Here is an 11,659-nt window from a genome sequence, read left to right on the forward strand (position 1 = left end):
TCGACCAAATACGGTTTATTAGAAGAAGTGGAGTAGCACGCCCTCGCTCCAGGCAGCAGTCTCTTCTTCTTGTGGCGTTTGATGGTGATATGCTATAGGCTCCCGCCCGCCCAAGTTGAAATAGGATAAGCTCTCGCGGGATATTTGAAACAACCCTCTCTAGGGTATATGTCGTTCATCGATCTTCTTAGAAGTTCTTTTTTGCCTGTGCGAAGGAGACAATTTCTTCTTATTCCGTCTAGCCCAGGGTAGAGTTTCTAAATCCGGCTCATTTTCCAAAATGTTCTTAGAGCCTTGTCCTCAACCAACACCATGTCACCCTGTAAGAGTGGTTTTGCTTGCCACGCCTTGCCTTTGACCACAGCTTCTATTTCCTTGATGGATTCTGGATGCCATCTTTTTCACTAAGCTCGCTCTAGTTTGCATCTGATTCACCATGCGTCTTCAATTTCACCATTGTACAGTCTTGTTTGTCCATCTTTAAGCTGTCGCCGTCCACCTATGATGTCTACCGGCGTTAGTGGCATTGGCTCGTTAGGTTCTGCATACACGTAAGTCAGTGGTCTATTGATGAGCGCTCCTTCAACTTCTGCTACCACAGTGTGTAGCTCCTCTACCTAGGCTGTATTTTTCGATATTATCTTTCGCATCGACGTCTTCAGGCTTCGTATCAGGCACTCGTAAAATCGTCCCCACCATGGCGCGCACTCGGCTATTGTTTTCCACTGAATTTGTTGGCCACTGCAGTAATACTTTAAGACATGGTGTTTAATTGTTGCGATCATTTTGTTGATTTTCTTTTCAGCTTTTATAATTGTTTTGGCGTTGTCTGACTAGATTACTGCTGGCATTCTCCGTCGAGCTGTAAATCGTTGGATTGCTTCTAGAAAACTTGTCGAGGACAAATCGTAGGTAACCTTCCAGTGTACTCCTCTCGTTACCGCGCACGTGAATATCAGTACATACTGCTTCACAATCTGCTACTTGTCCTTAGCGTAAAGAGGTCCTGTGAAGTCAACTCACGTACCTTTGAATGGCTCTGCTTCGGTGACTGTCTGCCGGAGGTGGAGGTATGTTTTGAGTAGCCGGTTCGGAGTTATGCCTCTTGCAGACGACACATCTGTTCAGAACACTTTTCACTGCTTGTATTCCCTGCAATATCCAGAGCTTAGTTCGAAGTTGCGCTAGCGTCACTTGAACTCCTCGGTGTAATACCATTTTATCCACGTGACGTATTAGCAGTTCCGTCAAAAGCCCGTCCATTGAAAATACTATAACGTGGTTGTTGAATTCTCGGCTGCACTGCAATCATCTCTTCTGTCTGATGATTCCATCGTAATCAAAGCATACTTCATATTCATTAATTTCAAATGATTAGATGTTTTAATAGGCCTCACCCTCTGTTTGTCTCAGTGATATTTGGATCTGTCTTATCCAGTATTTCTCTGCATTTGTTACCTCTTTCCCTGTCAACGGACCTTTGTGATTTTGCCTTCTTGTGTTGTCTATGAATCTGAACGCCCATGCTGTCACTCTTATAACCCGTCCGTGTGATGAATACCTTTCGATTTCGAAGATTGGCTCAATTTCGGCTCTTCCCATGCATTGGTGACATTGTGTTTTATGCTTGTCTTCCACGTCTCCATTCGGGCCAATTATGCCTGCGGAGTTCTTTTCCTGTGATGTTATCCATTCGAGACCGTTCCACCATAACTTTGATATTATCAATGCCTCTGCGCTTATTCCTTGTGTAAGTAGGTCAGCAGGGTTATGGTCACTTTGAACGAACGAACAATCTGCTTAAAGTGCTTTTACTCTGATTTCTGCGATTCTGTTGGCAACAAACGAATCCCTTTTGCTTGATTCAGTGAAGCACAATCATCGAGTCTGTCCAGCAGTGTATTTCCTGAAAACTTTCGTTGAAGTGACTTTTGATGTAGTCACATAATCATGATGGTACCACCACTGCCATCAGTTCAAGTCGCGCCAATGTCAGCTCTTTAATTGGAGCTTCGCAGCTTTTTGTTGTTACCAGCCTTGATTCTTTGCTTCCATCGCGGTACACTGCTATGAAGTATGCTGCCGCCCCGTATACTGATGGTTCCGCGACGGAAAATACATGCAGCTTGTATGTTTGTGCTGCTTGATTCTTGCTTGCGTAGCATCAGATGATTTCTAAAACTCGAAAGTCCTTCGCTTCAGACATAGGGTTCGTCCAAATGTCGCATTCTTCTTTAGGGAGCTGGTCGTCCCACGTGACTGTCATTTTCCACAGTCTCTGCAGTACTATTTTCGCGCGTACTGTGAACGGTGACAACAAACCTTGCGGGTCAAACACTTTGCTGTGGCTCGTAACCCGGCCCTTTTTGTCAAGTACGTTTTATTTGTTAATGATTCCCAATTTTTCACCAGGGAAGGAAATGATGTCATTTGAGTGTTTCCATATCAAGCCCAGAAGCACTGTAAATCCTCTAGATTGAATCCCCATGCGAGAATTATCCCTTTCATTTTCATCTATTATTTTGTTTAATAGCTCTTCACTGGATGTCCATTTTCTCAAATTCATCGCTGCCTCTCTGAACACTTGCTCTGCCTCTTTGTACAACTTGACTGCTTCATCCAGCGTTGCTGCTCCCATAATGACATCATCCACGTAGATTGCTTTCTGCAGTGTCCTTATCGTATCAGGAAACTGCTCTTCCACTTGTTTCAAATGGGTTTTAACTGTAGCAGCGAGTTTATACGTTCTTGGTGTTGTTCCGAACGTTACTTTTGTCATGCGCCATGTTTGCACTTCATTCATTACCTTCCCTCAGCGTCATGTTTCGACCACAGAAATGTCATTGCATCTCTATCCTCTTCGTATATAGAGATTTGTAGAAATACCTTTTCAACATCTCCTACTAATGCCACCTTTTCTTTTCGAAAAATAATGAGCAGCGATTGCATGTCCTCATAAAAATTGGGTCCTGCCTCTAAGTTATCGTTTAAACACATGCCTTTTCGAAAATGTGATAAGTCGTTAAACACTACCCAAGCCTTTGTTGTGGCTCTGTCCTCTCGAATGATCGCATAATGTGGCATGTAGTAGCAAAGTGCATTTGGCTGTTCTGATGGCGCTTGGACCTCCTCTGCGACTCCTAAAGCTATATACTCTGATATATCTTCGTCGCAGTGAAGCAGCAAGTCTTCATTTTTCTGCAGCCTTTTAGTTAGTTGCTGTAGTATTTTTATCGCATTTTCCTTGTTGCTTTCCAAGTTTACGTCCTGTTTCCATGGCAAGCTGACTTGATAGCGACCGTTTAGTTGTACAATCTGGCACTTGCACTGTTCAACCACTTCATATCCTGTGTTATCCAAATTATTTCTTGTGATCCCCATTGACTCCAGGCTCTAAAACTGCTGTAGCTCTTGCTAGAGTTCTGTCACCGCAGCTTCAGCCTTCAGAACCATGACTGCTTGATTATGTGTTAGTTTGGTCTCACTATGTTGTGACGGCCCTTGCAGTACCCATCTCCGTCTAGTTTCTAAAGCCATTAGTCTGTCCTCGATTCTTCGAGTTCTACCAGTAAAGAATTCCCAATAATAGTCTGAGCTGATCAGTATTCCTACAGAATCTGTTTCAGTCGTCTCGGTCCTGTGATCCGTCACTTACATCTTTAGCTGTTTCATTTTCTTCCTGAGTTTCTGGTTTGGAGTGGGTATACAACTGCGCGAGATAACATCGACTTGTAACGCTTCAATCACTGTTGTCGTTCTTGTTTATCCTGATCCTACAGTCACTTGCACCACGTTCATTAGTTTGACCTTCTCATCTCCTTCAAATGAACTAATCGTCAGCCTTTCCTACCGCAACACCTTCACACCTATTTCTTTTGCTGATCCTGCTTCAATAAATGACCGTTGACATCCACTGTCTAATAGCCAACGGCAATGTCGGCCACATGTTTCTCCTTCTACGCGCGCTACAGCCGTCTGCAAAAGCACAAACTTATGCTTGATATTTTCGGTTGCGTGTAGCGTAGACGTCGTCGCTCCAGCTTGCGCTGTTGAGACCAGCTCTGCCCTTGTTTTCTGCATCACCGTTCTACACACTGACGTGGCATGTCGTCCCTTGCATTGCTTGCATTTTACTTGAGCCTTGCAAATGCGTGCAGTGTAGTTCGGTCACGTTCATCTGAAGCACGCTCTATTTTCGGTAAGCATAGCTTTCTTTCCCTCCGTTGGAATGCTACGACGGCAGTTTTCGGTTGCGTGTGTTGTCTACTTGCAGATTGAGCATATTCTGTCCACTGAGCTAAATAATCTTGAAGTTGTGCGCATCTGTCGGCCGTTATATCTTGATTTTGCAGTTATCCTCTCTTGTTCACGTTGTTTTTCTTTACGAGAAGCCGCTTGCTTTCTTAAGAAAAACATAAGCCTGTTCACCGTTCCCTCGCACGTTTTTCCTGTTGGGTTGCTTTGTGCGCCATTTTCTGAATCTGAGCTGTTTCTCATCGCCTCTTTTGACTTAAACTGCACTGATAATTCTGGTGGAATTGTTATTTTTAATACTGGTAACAACATCGGCGCATAGCTCTCAGTTTTCATTTTTAGGGACTTGAGTGCCAATATATTAACTTGCACTCTCTGTATTTGCCTATTTAAGTCATCGGTATCTTGAGCAGACCTCAATTTCTTCAAACTCAAGAGCTCATTTATGTGCATCTCAATTGAATGTTCGTGATTGCTGAAAGTTTTTTGCAGTATTTTGATTGCGTCGTCATAATTTTTCTCTGCCGAGTACTGAAGTTCTTAAATAGCAGCCGCCACTTTTTCGGTTACCGATGTTAAAAAAGTAATTGAACTTTCGTCCCTTGCTCATGTTCGGTCTCAGGTGAACTGCCGACTCGTACTGAGCCCAAAAGCGGTTCCACTCCAAAGTTTTTTTTCACGAAACTGGCTATTTCAAGCTTTGGTAGCTTAACTAGTTCCGTTGCTTCTTGTTCTGTTCTTGATGGCATCACCTGTCTTGTCTTATTGTTTCAATCTAATTGGGGAGGCTGTCAAATTCTGAATTGTATTGCAGACAAGGTCATCGTTAATTTCACGTCGTACTCTATGACGCTTTCGAATTCAGCTTCGACATTGTTTTTTGTCAGAAACGTTTCTATTTGCTCGTTTGCGCTCTTGAGACTGTCGCTTATTCCTTTAATCTGTGCTTGTGTTGTAAGCAGCTGCTCCCGGTTAGCTCCATCCATTTGCTGCTCGAATGCGTTATAAGTTGCGTGATCTGAAACCAAAGTGCTTTCAATTTCTACGTTATCACTTCCTTGCTCATATTTAGGTGGTTAACAATGACTCCTTACTTGTCATTCGTTCGTTCTGATGCTCGTATACTATCCACCGTGGTCTCGTCGCTCGACCAAAGTCGATCCTCTGCTGCTCCACCTTTTTCCTCTCTGATGCTCCGTGGCAAGCTGACCTTTTTTGCCGGTGAGGAGGTAGTATCCTGGTTCACGGCATCATTATTAAGACGATCGAGACCAGGGACTGCTTCGAACGAATACGGTTTGTTCGAAGTACTGATGTAGCATGCGTTCGCTCCAGGCAGCAGTCTTCTTTCTTCTTCTTGTGGCGTTTGATGATCATAATTTACACCCACCCGCGAGTATACACGCCGCGGTCTCTGACAAACTCTCTGATACGGACGCCCATTTCCGTTCAGCTCTAGCATACACCATGGCTTCACCGTTCATTTCCTGTCAGCAGTCGGCGTAAAGTAACGCAAAGTCGCGTGGGCTTGCCACCTGCTTTCCTTTCTGGCAGATCCACCAGCTTAACCGGCTTCCAGAACTCTACGTCGTCAAGCACCCCATTTCGCCAACCGATATATATCTTCTATGGGCGGAATTACGCACATGATGGTCTGAGGTGGTCACTTTCGATACTTCACCACATGTGCACGCTAATGTACGCTGCTTTCCGCAACAGCCCGCAAAACACCCACGCTGGCGTTCTCAAGACGTATACAACCACTTGTGCAATGGATACTATGGGAGCGGAATGTATCAATATGTGTACAAGTATATCAGCACTTGCACTGCCTGTCAGCGAAAAAGGCTCCTTTTCAATGAGCTGGCGGTACGCTTCAACCTCTCTTGTGTCCCGGCGTGTCCATGTAACCGAGTTGGCATTTATTTACACGGCCCGCTTGCCTCGACCACTTCCACTTCTGCGACCCGATGGATATTTGTCGGCGTAGACCACGTTATGGGTAATGCAGAAATGGCAGCTTTTCCCACAGCCAGAAATAATGCGTGTTCAATCTTGCGTAACTTCGTCCTACGCCACAGCACTCCCTATACACTTCTGAGTGCCATAGGACGTGTTTTCCTATCCGAAGGCATCGAAGGATTGCTCGCTCAGAGCAACATCGTTCATCACAAGACGACTGCATATCATCTGAAAACCAATGGTCTAACCGAACAATTTAATCGTACTCTCAGTGATATTCTGACGATGTACGCCGCACCTGACCAAGCAAATTGGGACGCCATCCTTCCTTTCGTCACGTAGGCGTACAACACAAGCCCACAAGCGATTGCGGGATTCTCCGCTTCCTTTCATCTATACGAACGCAAGCCATCATGCATGCTAGACATCATATTTTCTTAAATACCTGATGCCTGTCAATACAGTCTGATTTCGGACATTGCGAGTTACGCCAAAAACTGTCTACAGTTGGCTCGTTCCTTTACGAGCGAAGACCAAGGTCGCCAGGAGCTTTTAAGCGTCCCGGCTACCGACTTCTTGCCAATTTCAAGAATGTTGCCTTCATTTAGCTGTGGGTCCCACTGAATCCTCAATTGCTGTCTTCCAAGTTATGGGCCCGTTGTTGCGGCTGCTACCGCACTCTTTCTCAGAGTTCTCCCGTCAATTACGAGGTCGAGCCCTAGACGCCATTCCACAACTTGCGTCGTCGTGGCCGAGAAATCATCCACGTATCTGGCATCAAGACTTATTACGACCCGGCTATACAACCGACGCTTTAAGTGACCAGGATGGCTCCTCTTCTCAGAGAGCCAATGCAAAAAAAAAAAGGCTCCCAGGAATCACGCGAGAAAGCAAGAAAGCACCAGCGTCAGTAGCAGCATGAGGCTCAAGCTTGCGCTTTCTCAGATTTTGGCTGCTTGACACCTGCCACTCTTCGACGCTCCACCTTTAACGTTCATTGAGGTGCCACAATGTGCAGTGTCAGTAAAACACGTCACAAGGTAGATAGATAGATAGATAGATAGATAGATAGATAGATAGATAGATAGATAGATAGATAGATAGGTGACAAAACTGCTTGCAGCACGAAAAAAATGCTTCACATTTAGATAACACATAATCGAATGAAATGTGAACCTGGGCCATCTGAGAGGCAGTCGACGTAGGCGGCTACACAAATAGAAGGATTGGTAGAAAGCTTGCAGTGCGCAAAGCAATGTCTCGCATTTAAAATTATGACAGAACGATCTCATTTTATTTGTTCATGCAAGACTATCACCTCTATTGGCGCATTCCAATTAGTTTTAGGAACACTAGGGTCCAATGCAGTTTGTGGATGTAGTGGCCGCGTAGCTCGCGTGTCACTTTTCTGCATGTTTCTCAATTCGTCCAAATATCTTGGGAATGGTTTCGAATATTACGCTAGGAAGGGCATCAGCCTTGTTGGCGGCAAGTACCAGAGTCACTGAAAATAGAAAAAGAAGAGAGACATTACTTGATTTAGTAATATTAAATATGTGTAAATAAAGCGCTACGATAAATAACGTTAGATGCTTGAGAAACCCCTTGTATATATTAGTGTTGTAAATTCAAAAGCCACAGTTGTAATGAAAGAGTCTTACGCTCGAAATGTTATTTTAAAATTTTGCAACTTTATTTATGTGCATAAGTTACTGCGTCATGTCCAGAATGCCGGTGATTTTTATGCCTTATTGACGCTGGACAAACAAAGGCGTACAAACTTGATTCGTTAATTGTGCCTTCTATGGAGGACAATGCAGTTTCTTTTTATGAACTGCGTATGATGTCGTGATCGCGTGTATGCCTTGTGATGTGCTTTCTTTGTTTCTCTTTCCTCCTGCTTCCACTATTTTAATTCCTTTCCTAGTGTAGGGTAGCAACCTGGCTATCCTGGACTAGTTAGACTGACTACCTTTCTTTCTGTACAATGTATCCTCTCTTCTTCTGAGTTACCAAAAGATACCTAGGTAGTAAAGTGCCTCGAAGTTGGTCACTTAACCCCAATTGCTCATTCGGGAAAGCCAAAATGGCTTGTCTTGGTGAGAGCTTTCTAGCTTACCAAGCGTCCATCGAGGGCTGGAGGGAGTGTCTTTGCGATGGGGGAAGTTTAAGAACGTGATACCAGAAAAAAAAAGATTTTTAATTGTCCATGAAAAACAGAATACATATATATTAAAGGCAATCACTCCCCTAATACCATTTATTAAGTGTACGCGTAAGCACAATGATTGCTTATTAGCGCATCTCCTTGTTCCTTCGTTTATTCCCTTGATATTCAACTTGTTCATTCAACCATAAGAGTATAGTTATCCAGACATTTTTACTGGTTAGCCTGCCTACCTTCTCCCACCTTGTTTTATCACTGCATTACTCCAAATAAAAGGACTGTAATAAAAGTCTTCGCACAGCAGATTAGGTATAGAGATATCAATTTTCGGAGTGATAGATGAGCACTTTAAAGTTGAATATAATTACCTTCTAATTCAAGAATGTTTAAAATTATTAAGGGAATGCCCCTAGGTTCATGAACTATGCATGCGCTTTATTTGCTATATTTTTCAACAGGAATGCATAAGCCCTTTCTGTAAGAAACATCTGAGTGCGTCTGTATGTTACTTTCATACCAGCTGATTGCTTCGCATGAACTCATATATATATGCTCTCACTCCACTATAATCACACAGATAAAGTGAAAGTTTTCTGGCACAACGCGTCACGAAAGGAAACAGCCGTCAAGAAATAGCGATTTTCATGACACGTCCTCATGTAGTTTTACGCAATCTAGACGTCTTTCTACCCAGGTTCTAGGCTTTTAGTAGGACCGAAACGATGACTGAGGCGTACGAACGTGGCATTTAATGCTTGCTCGCACAGTGCTTCTTTCGTGCTAGTGCAGCTCATACGTGTTCCATGAAGAAAAGATAGTTTTCATCCAAGTACAAAAAATACAGAAAAAAAGGCACAGTTTTGACTGCAGAACAATGGTAAATGTTATCAAAAGCACACTCGAAAGATGACGTATTACGTTATTAACGCTATGCTTTTCAGAAAGCCATTTTAACCCATTTGAACGAAAGACTAGTAAATTAATAAATTGTAGACCTGACAAATAAATAGTGACTCTGGAATCAAGGAAATTAGGCAATCGTAAACTGCTGTTACATAACACTAAGCTGAGTGTATTGATTAGGGTGTAGTGTGTATCAATTGTTGAGATGGACATCTGCCATATATATCAGGGTCCTTCGTTCAACGCCCTTGTTTGCAATTTGTTGTCCCTTTGGCATTCGCAAGTTCAGATATATGAAAAGCGCTTTCTAATAAACCTGCCACTGTGCTTGAGTCTGTTGCAGTAGTCGTTTGCTGACCCGAAATGCGCTCTTTTTTATTCCAACTGCAGCGCTCGCAATTTCATGAAGAAATACTGGAGGTTCATATACATCATTTCCTCACACCTTAAAGACCCTCCCCTCACCTCTCCTATGAAATTACACAGAGCCTTCCACTTAGGCATCGCACTTAGCATGAACCACTTTTGGATGTTTGAAGGCCTACGATTGATTATAAGGTGTTCAAAAATGTTTGAAGGCCGAACTGATGATTTTTAGGTAAGCTTTCGCGATGACGCGATCTTACCGATTGCAGCAGCAAACACCAAAAAAGGGAATTTCCCTAGGAATCTGTCCATGCCTTCGCCTGCAAGAGGTGTAGCACAGAAGAAATACAAATTCCAAAACATCAGTATGTTTATTCAGGCACTTGCAATCAACAGAAAACAACCCTGCATTTCTGTTCATTTCGACATATTTCTAGGTGACGGATATGTGTGACCCGAAAATAGTTGCACTGTTTCTCGCGAGAAATGCTTAGATTTTCATCGTTTTCAGTTAACGTTGAAGAAAAGTTTTTGTTCGATGTATGTAACCAACTCTCTGGCTCTTATTTTATTGTGTGGCTCTTATCACTATTACACAAATATTGTCAAAATGTCTGCAATGCATTTCCTTTAAATTCTAAGTTTTTGACGCAAGGGCACATATATGCATTCTTTGATGGGGACGCTTTTGCTGTGTGAGCTCGTAAACTTAGAGAGCAGTACTCTTTTTCAAGATTTTGATTTTATTGGCCCACTTTCTCCAAACAAGCATATTATCAGCGAAATGTTTTATTCAATGGCCATGCGAACGGTATGGTAACCTAAACTTTTGTACTTTACGCACGGAAAATGTGTTTAAAGGCAAACATATTTCACAGAAATCTGTTTGATTGGATAAATTATCAAAAGGAACACATTTTCTATCCACACTCTGTACAATTTTTTTTATTTAAACTCCTTGCGTGCGCTACTCGTCCAAAGCTTGCGAAGCAACGTCACTGTGTATCGTGAGCAAGCTTTTTCTATCAAATATCTGCGTCGTCTTTTTATACAAATTAGTGTTTAGATTTATAGTTATCCAAACACTTCCTTGTTGAACGGTGTTTAGGTTAGTGTGTTTTAACATTCTTATTATTCGAATAAACTCTAGGTACTGCAGAACACTTCTGCATTCAAGTATTTCTGCTTGAATTTGCCTGCCTTTATACTTCGCTTTAAAACGCCATTTCGCAATATGACCGCTAAGTTCTAGTCAAACTGCTCCGCAAGCACTGTGAATCGACACAATGAACACGCAAGCCGAGTACAAGCATGCCGCTGGCACTGTACCGATCTGATTTCTTCCTTGCACACACCATGTTTCGACGCCCTAAGTGCAGTGGCGCCACCTATATTGAAGGCTGCGTGCATTTTCCCACAATATTCGCTACAACAAAACAATCTCCTAACTTCCATGCTCGTGTACTTGCCAACTTACTATAATAACAAACACGTGAAACCAAAAAAGTTGGAATTTTGATCTCCGGTTTCTGTAAACAAGCTTTTAGTTTTTTTTATATAAGAACATAATTGTGAGGTGCTGCTTAAAGTCGACTGGCTTACCGCTGGGTTGCTTTGCAAAGGAACTTGTGCGTCACCAGCGCGGCGCTGTTATTAAGGCAAGTGATTTGCGGTGAGCCTTTTAAAGGCAGTGGACGGAATTCTGATTGATTATGTCAGGCTTTATTGTGGCCAAACGAGGGGGGAATTTCGAAGTTGGAAAGCAGGAAAAACTTGATCAAGATTTAGAGATTAAAACATTAAAAAAGCGAATTACTTTTCTCTCTGCATCAATGAAAATAAATGAAAGAGAAGCCACATCAGGTCAAGGCTACATTAATGACTTGAATGTAAGCCTGTCTGTCTCCTCCACAAATGGATAATGCACACAGCTGCTGTTGTTTTTGCTGTTAAATATTTACCACTCTGCTGGGCATAATCATTCACCATACAAGTAAAACTCGCAAG

General features: G+C 42.8%; 1 long non-coding RNA gene across 1 annotated transcript; it reads right to left on the minus strand.

Annotated features, from left to right (window-relative positions):
• Nucleotides 1-7,481: 7,481 nt before the first annotated feature.
• On the minus strand, nucleotides 7,482-11,324 carry LOC119173394 (uncharacterized). The gene is made up of 3 exons (XR_005110066.2): nucleotides 11,255-11,324; nucleotides 9,913-9,972; nucleotides 7,482-7,720 (listed from the first exon to the last, which is right to left on the minus strand). It is a non-coding gene; the product is annotated as an uncharacterized LOC119173394 (long non-coding RNA).
• Between the last annotated feature and the right edge of the window lie 335 nt (nucleotides 11,325-11,659).

This window comes from Rhipicephalus microplus, chromosome 5 (assembly GCF_043290135.1).
Source record: "Rhipicephalus microplus isolate Deutch F79 chromosome 5, USDA_Rmic, whole genome shotgun sequence".
NCBI classification, from domain to species: domain Eukaryota; kingdom Metazoa; phylum Arthropoda; class Arachnida; order Ixodida; family Ixodidae; genus Rhipicephalus; species Rhipicephalus microplus.